The sequence below is a fragment of the Theobroma cacao genome, chromosome 2 (genome assembly GCF_000208745.1).
Source record: "Theobroma cacao cultivar B97-61/B2 chromosome 2, Criollo_cocoa_genome_V2, whole genome shotgun sequence".
Taxonomy (NCBI): Eukaryota; Viridiplantae; Streptophyta; class Magnoliopsida; order Malvales; family Malvaceae; genus Theobroma; species Theobroma cacao.
In genome coordinates, this window is record NC_030851.1 from 11037279 (window position 1) to 11045196 (window position 7918).

The 7918-nt window shown below is 30.3% G+C and overlaps 1 long non-coding RNA gene across 1 annotated transcript; it reads left to right on the forward strand.

The window, feature by feature from the left end:
- Positions 692-5762, forward strand: LOC18608725. The gene is made up of 3 exons (XR_001926317.1): positions 692-978; positions 3031-3061; positions 5428-5762. It is a non-coding gene; the product is annotated as an uncharacterized LOC18608725 (long non-coding RNA).

Below are 7918 nucleotides of genomic sequence, written 5' to 3' on the forward strand. Positions count from 1 at the left end.
CATCCATCTGATTGTTTGAATGATATTATGCTAACCTCTTGTGCTTGCTGAGGGGTTGTAAAAGATGTTTTCCTGGGGTGTGGGGTATGCTGGGTGGTTTAGTCTCTGCAGATTGTTTTGTTTTGTTTGTTTTTCTACAGATCTGTTTCTTGGTGGATGCATGGAGGTTGAATGTCCTCCCTTCAGGATGCATCTTTTTGTAATGTTAATGAAATGAAATGATATCAGTTTTTTTTTTTTCAAGAAAAGAGATTAAATAAAAAATATTATTTATTAATAAAATAATCTAATCAAATGAAGCAGGCCGGGTCGTGAACTTGGGCTAAGGGTTTAGATAGCTAATCGATGATTACAAATCTATACCTCTATGTTAAAACAAATCTTTGAGAGCTTTCCAGAGGTTGACAAGTGACATTTTCCTATACCTCTTTATTATGTTAGGCACGTGATTATTTTGAGTTGGCGAGGCGGGCATTTAAGTGATGTTTTGAGCTGGGCTTTAAGGTCTTTGGTGCAGGCGACATGCCCCGAATCATTATCCAGGTCGGCTATATGCCCAAATCATTATCTAGGTGGGCATTTAAGTAATGTTTTGAGCTGGGCTTTAAGGTCTTTGGTGCGGGCCACATGCTCGAATCAGTTTAATAGATAATAATTTGAAGAGGTTTTGAAGAGTTTGGTCTGCCTTAGGTGACCCGCATACGAGCATCATTTTTCACCTACTTTTAAGTTTTTTTTTGTATTCGCCTCATTCTTTCCTTCATTTCCCCTGTTCTTTTTGTCTTTCTCCAGTGATGCTTGAGTTTTAGGTTTATGGGGATTTGTACCCAACAGCTTTAAATTTGTATGGCCTATTGACGTGGCTTGCCTGAATTTGGTGCTGTGTTTTGCTCTTTTAATCTTGTCTTCTCGATGTCAATCATGGGTCTTTACTTGTCCTTACTAGGATTGTTTGGGAGGTTTTATAAGCTTAATGAGGTATTTTCAGTCTTTCATTTTCTTCTTCCTTCTGTTTGCCTTTTTTCTTTTACCATCTATGCTTTTATGCGTGCTTGTGTTTACTACTTGAATTTCGCCTTTTAAAGTCTAACACTGTTTATCTCCTTTGAGTATTTTTCCTCTTTCACCATCTCTGCTTTTATATCTTCTTGTATTTTTTTACACCGCTTGTATGTTTTGTGTTTGTACAAACTTTAAACTCTTATTGATAGTTTTCATAATCCGATTTGAAAATTTATTGCATGTTTAAGAATAGGACATAAGTTGATTCGGTTGAGCAAATATTTGACTAATTTGAATCTAGTAGTAGTAGTGCATCTTGATATTGACTACAAAGTGCAGAAATATCTCTTTCTTTTTACTAATTTATCAAGTCATTCTTGAAGATTCAAAATCTCATTTTTCATCTGGATATTTTAGTTTCTATGCCTTTAGTGTTTAGTCATCTGTAGCATCATTTGATGGTGAAGATTACATTAATTCACTACAACTGATATTTCTTTTGATGCTATTCTGTTTTAATTGAAGAAAACGAATCTTCAATTTAATGGAAAACTAGGGTTATAAGTTTGCATTTGTAACCTAACCTTTTACTGAATAAACTAGACTTTTTTTCTTTTTGAAATAGAATAAGGTAGAGTTTATGAAGGTAAAGTTTTTATATTCTAGAAGTAAGTGCTCTAATGATTCGTCATATAATCTATAATGTGGTTTACCATACATGAGAAAAACAAATCAGTCATATATTTTCTAAAAAAAATATTACTCAAGCTTTGGATAAATGTATCTAACTTCTACCTTTGCTTTTAATATTTTGCATAAATGTATGTAGCCTGAGATTCAGTTTGCAGTTATTGATTGTGCCTTATTTGTGTTTAGTGCTTTGCTCTATTGTTCAATGGTATTTGTTTTGTTTGTGCAACATAGTACGCATTTTTTTGGCTTATGTTTTCTACTTGATGGTGGTTAAAAGATGTCTTTTATAAAATAAAAAATGTTTCATCTGTTTCTTGAGTTGCAGTTGAAGTATGTCATTGGTTGTAAATGTTGGTTCAATCAACATTATCATGCTTTCGGAATGAAATTTTTTTTTACCTGAATTCGCTATTTTATGGTGTTCACATTGTAGACCTATTGATTCGTATTGATTAATTTAAGTTTTTGCAATTAATTTGTTCTCTATTTTTTTGTTTAGTAGGAGACTTAGATAAAGATATCAATTATTCAGGAAAGGTTAAGTTTTCCATCAAGTTTTGTTTATGATTATTTATTCTCACTTATGTATGTTTTGTGCTAATTATCTGTTGTGTTCATAAAACATTATTATGCTTACCAAAATAAGTTGATTGGGCTGACCACATATTTGTTGAACTTGAATCTAATAGCAGTTGTTCATCTTGATATTGACTACCAAATACAAAACTATGTGTCCATTTTTATTGATTTATCAAGTCATCCTTGAACATTCAATATCTCATATTTCATCTTGATATTTTTGTTTCTATGCCTTTAGTGTTTAGTGATCTGTAGCATCACTTGATGGTAAAGATTCCATTAATAGACCACAACTCATATTTCTTTTGATGCTATCATATTTTAATTGTAGAAAGGGGATCTTGAACTTAAGGGAATACTAGAGTTATAAGTTTGAATAAATGTATCTAGCATTATATTCAGTTTGCAGTTATTGATGGTGCTTTATTCGTGTTTAGTGCTTTGCTTTATTGGTCAATCAAATTTGTTTTGTTTGTAGTACATAATATGCACCTTTTTTTGCTAATGTTTTCTACTTGATGGTAGTAAAAAGATGTCTTTTTGTAAAATAAAAAATGCTTCATCTGTTTCTTCAATTGGAGTTGAAATATGTCATTGGTTGTAAATCTTGATTTTGTCAACATTATTATGCTTTTAGAATGGAATTTTTTTTGCCTGAATTTTTTGGTTTATGGTGTTTACACTTTAAACCTATTGATTAATGTTGATTAATTTAAGTTTTTATAGTTTATTTTTTTTCTTTTTTTTGCTTTGCAGGAGACTTGGATAAAAAAATTTGATTATTGAGGTGAGGTTAAGTTTTCCATCAGGTTTTGATTGAGGGTATTTATTGTTACTTATATGAGTTTCATGCTAATTATGTGTTGTGTTTATAGAATATTATTATGCTTACCAAAATAAAGTTTAGTTTAGCATCATTTTCTATTTAGGCTTACTCATTGTGCCTTATATGTGTTTTATGTTTATTTAATTGTTTAATTTTTTCCTTTATTTGTAGAATAAGTCTGTATAATATGATACACATGTTTTTTGAATTACGTTTTCTACTTGACGGTGTTCAAAAGATATTCTTTTTTTTTTCAAAAATTATGAGTCTTTCGTCTGATTGTTGAGTTGAGCTGAAACATGACATTGGCTTTAAATTTTGGTTTTTTAAACTCTGTAGTGGTTTTGGTGTGGTTTTTTTTTTTGGGTACAATTCACTATTTAATGGTGTTCAAAGTTAAGATAACTTGATTAATATTAATTAATTTAAATGCAATAACCTTAAGTTTTCTATCAGACTTTGTTTATGCTTAATAATTGTGCTTTATACGTCTTTCATGCTTTGTCTTATTGTTGAATAATGCTTTGCGTGTTTGTATATTTACTTTATTTTCTAGATTTAAGTTGATTTTCTTCAACTACTATATTCGTTATAGTTTTTCCATTTACTCTATTTTCATTGTTCATATGTTTTTGTAACTAATTTTTTTTATCATTTTTTTGTTTAATTGAAAAAAGGTTAAGTTCAACATTACATTATGTTTTGTGTTAGCCATTATGTCTTATATATATTTTATGGTTTATCTTATTGTTGAATTTGTAAGTCAAATCTTGCTATACTAATGTTGGCCTAATTTAGTCTTCTTTTAAAATGTTGCAATTTGTGAACTGTTTAGTTAGGATACCAGCATATATTGTAAAGTGTTCCTAGTTACTTTTCTTTTGAATTGTTGCATTTTATTTTCTCTTATGTTTTTTTTCGTTTATTAATTTACTTTTTTTAAATCAACACTTATAGATATTGCTTTTTTTAAAACTGTTTTTCGTGTTGTGCGATCATTAGCTGATATTTATAGTCAAATTTTAGTCAGCAATTCATCGTTTCCATCCCTTTTAGCATTACTCTATTATGTTCATTGTTGTGCTTTTGTTCGGAGTGCTGTGTCTATCATGGCCATCAGGTACTATACTGTCATTTGTCCATTGTTTCTATATTAAAGTTCCTTAAACAAATATTGATTCTATTGTCTCTAGTTCTTCGGTTTATCATTGTGCATGATTTAAATTTACTGTGAAATATCTTTTATCATTTACCCATAACAAGATTCTGTTTAGCAAGATAAAAAATAACTGTGTAGTTAACATGGATATTCAGTTAATCTTAGGAATTCATGCATTTCATCCTTGGGTTAAATTTTTTGTCTGGTAGTATGCCAAAAAAAACCTTATTCTGTTATAAATTTAAAATTGTTCTCTGTGTTATTTGATTATTTCCTCATATATATGATCGAAATTTGGCTTAACAATGTATGATTTGCATGTATAGAAAAATTTTTTTTAAAATTGTTCACCATGTTTTGTTGGCTTAATTGTTTAGGAATATAGAAAAAAACTGTTTACTTGACATCGATGTTGGATTAATCTTTGGAATTCATGTATCTAATGGTTGACTCAAATTTGCCCCCTAATGGTTTGCTAAGAAAAAAAAAATGTTCTTATAAATTTAATTTTTTTTGTTTTATATGATTGTTAACTGATGTTTATCATCCAAATTTTTATTCCATTTGAAGTTACTCTGTCAAATTGTGTAGTATGATTCTATTTTGAGTAATGTGTTGATTATTGACTGCTAAGCAGCATATGGTATTCTGTTATTTGTCCAAAGTTTCTATATTATTTTATCTATTCTGTTTTGTATGTATTTTGTTCACATCATGTGTAGCTTCTTTTTTTTCCATTCTATCATTTTGACTAATTTGCAATCTAATTTATTACATTGTAAATATTATTTGACTTATTTTCTTACTTTTTATAATTTATTTTCACAATTTGCTTAGATTTAAATGCTCCTATCTCGATATTAATGTCATTTAATGTTTGCTTATTATTTTTCAGATTGTTCGTTAATTTAAAATTTACCATTAATAGAGGCTAGCAGCACAAACTATAAAAGTGTCCTCGTTTACTTTGCTTTTAATTTACAACTTATTAATTTGCTATCTTCCCTGTTTGTTTGTTGATTTGTTTATTTAAAGTTAGCATCATTTTCTGCAGCTTGGTATAATTATCAAAACCAATATATGTTTATTAAAGTTGCATGTGTGCTTAACCTCTTATCTGTAACTCTTGCCTGTACTGTTTATCTTATTTTTCTTCCTTAAATTTTAGGCAAGCTGATAGTCATGAATAAACTAAGTCAAGCAAGGCAAAATAGAAGCAATATGTTGAAGATATTGAGAGCTAAAAAAAATTCTAAGGTTCGGAAGAATGCTAACCCCTGTGCACTTATATTTGATAGTAACACTCCACTTCTTGTGTGAGGTAATCGTTGTTTACCTCAATCAAATGACACAAATATTATCACAAGTAAAAGCCCTGGATTATTTTCTTATACCCAACAATCTAATGACACATTCAATGTTATTGATGTGCCTAGTGCTGGGCATGTGACAATTTATTCGATTATAAATGCTCAAGGTGAATTGGAAACAATTTTGGTTGAACCAATGACTGTTGATTGCGATCTCAATTCAAAGAATGTTGTTTCCAATAGAATACAAATAAATTTTACAACTTTCTCTGCAGCCGTTTCCAATAATTATTTTGCAGGGAATGCTGGATTGATGACCGGCAATTCAACTCAACATCATCACTTTAATGATTTTGCATTTTTTTCAAGCTGAATTGATAAATCCTCGCAATAGTAATATTATTGCTCAACTTTTCCTCTAAATAATTATAAATCATATGCTAATATTCGTTTACTTAAATTTAACTTTAAATTCAACAAAAAAAATTTAAACATAACTTATTCTCAATTAATGTAATATTTGCACAAATTCATGTAAGTCACATGGAAGATCTTGCTTATCAACCTCGTCACTTTGTGCACCAAATTGACTTGCCAGTAGATAGAAACAACACAACTCAATTACATATGTTATATAATGTAAAAAAAATTAATGTATCAAATCACTCTAATATATTTTCTAAAGACCATAATTAATAATTGTTTATTGTTTCTTGATGATTCATCTAATAGGAGACTGCTCTAGCCTTTTTTGCATCAGTGGACCTAATTATATATGTCTTTTTTGTTTGGCTGACACCACTCAATACATGCTAAATATTCTAAGTTAAAGAAAGATAAAAAAATGCAAGGTACCTCTGTTGTAACAGCCAAATGACCCCTACGTTCTTTTTTTCTCCTAAAAGTTTCATTTGAGATGAGCAAAAGGAGGATTCAAAAACCACAAGAAAACAAATTATTAAATGAAGAAAAACAAAAGAGAGATAAACAAAAATAGAAATCAAGAAAAAAATTGAAATTTCAAGAAGAAAGTAAAAGCAAAAGGACTAAACACATATTTCTTGTCCTGCCTTTTTTTTTTCTTCCTTTTTCCAGTCAGCAAGGAACCACGCTCCCCCGTTTTTCCCTGTCCTCATCTCTTCGTCTTTTTCCCTTTGTCCCGCCTTTTGCCTTTACTCTCTTTCTCTTTCTCCATCTCTTCCCATCAGAAAAAAATGATGGTTTAACCAATAGGGATGGTAACACCCCTAGCTTGGACTGAGGTTATGCATGACTTGTGTTGAGCCATTTGATGACTTGCTATAAGACTTAAATATATGTACATAATATATGAATGAATGACTAAGTGTTTGAAGACTTTGAATGATGAAATTTCATACTTTCAATGTGGTTAAGACATTAAGCTATGTGTTGATAAGTTTTGGCCTTGAATATTGGTTAATATGGTACATACTAGATGCATTAAGGTGAATGTTGAAGCAGGAAATGATTTTGGAAGTTTAAATTTTGAGTTAAGCAGTTAGAAGTGTAAACAATTGTCATTCTGGAGAAAATGTATAGATAGATTTGTAAATTTATCTATACATTCTTGGCAGAAAGCATTGGGGAAGCATTTTGTTGAAATTCTATTGATACATCTATCAAATATAACGACAGATTTGTGAAGGGAGACATTTTGTGAAAAATATATCGATAAATTTTCCCAATTTACAGATAGAATTAAGGTAGAGAGCATTTTATTAAATTTCTATCAATACATTGACACATGTATCGATAGATTTGAGGGAAATTTGCAAGAATGTATCAATAGATCTTTAAGGGGGCGTTTGGTATGTTGCATGTGGGACACTTTCCCTGCAATTTAATTGGACGTAAAGACATCCCAGCGTTTGTTACAAGAAAAACTCAAGGGAATGTCTTCCCATTGCAATGTGTTTACAATGACCAAAGGGAATGTGATTCCCATTGCTCATGGATGCAATCTAACTTTCCCTTTGCAAAGGGAAAGTTATAACTTTTTTTCCCCCCAAATTATCCTAGCCCTAGCCCGACCTTCCTCTTTTTCTTCTTCATCTTTTGTTTTTTCTTTTTGAAGAGCTAAAAGCATCAGGAGAAATTCAATCTCCTTCAGCCAAGAAAACAGCCCTACAAAACACTAAAAAGACATCTGCAAGGATTAGAAATTCACTCATAGCATGTTTGGTTGGGGGAATGGCTAAGCCATTCCCTTTTTATTCTCAAGGAATTTTGGTTTTTTTGTTTGGTTGAAAAATGATCCAAAGAATAGCCATTCCTATGGAATGACTATTCTTCAAAATCCTTCAAAACCAAGGAATAGCTAATACCACC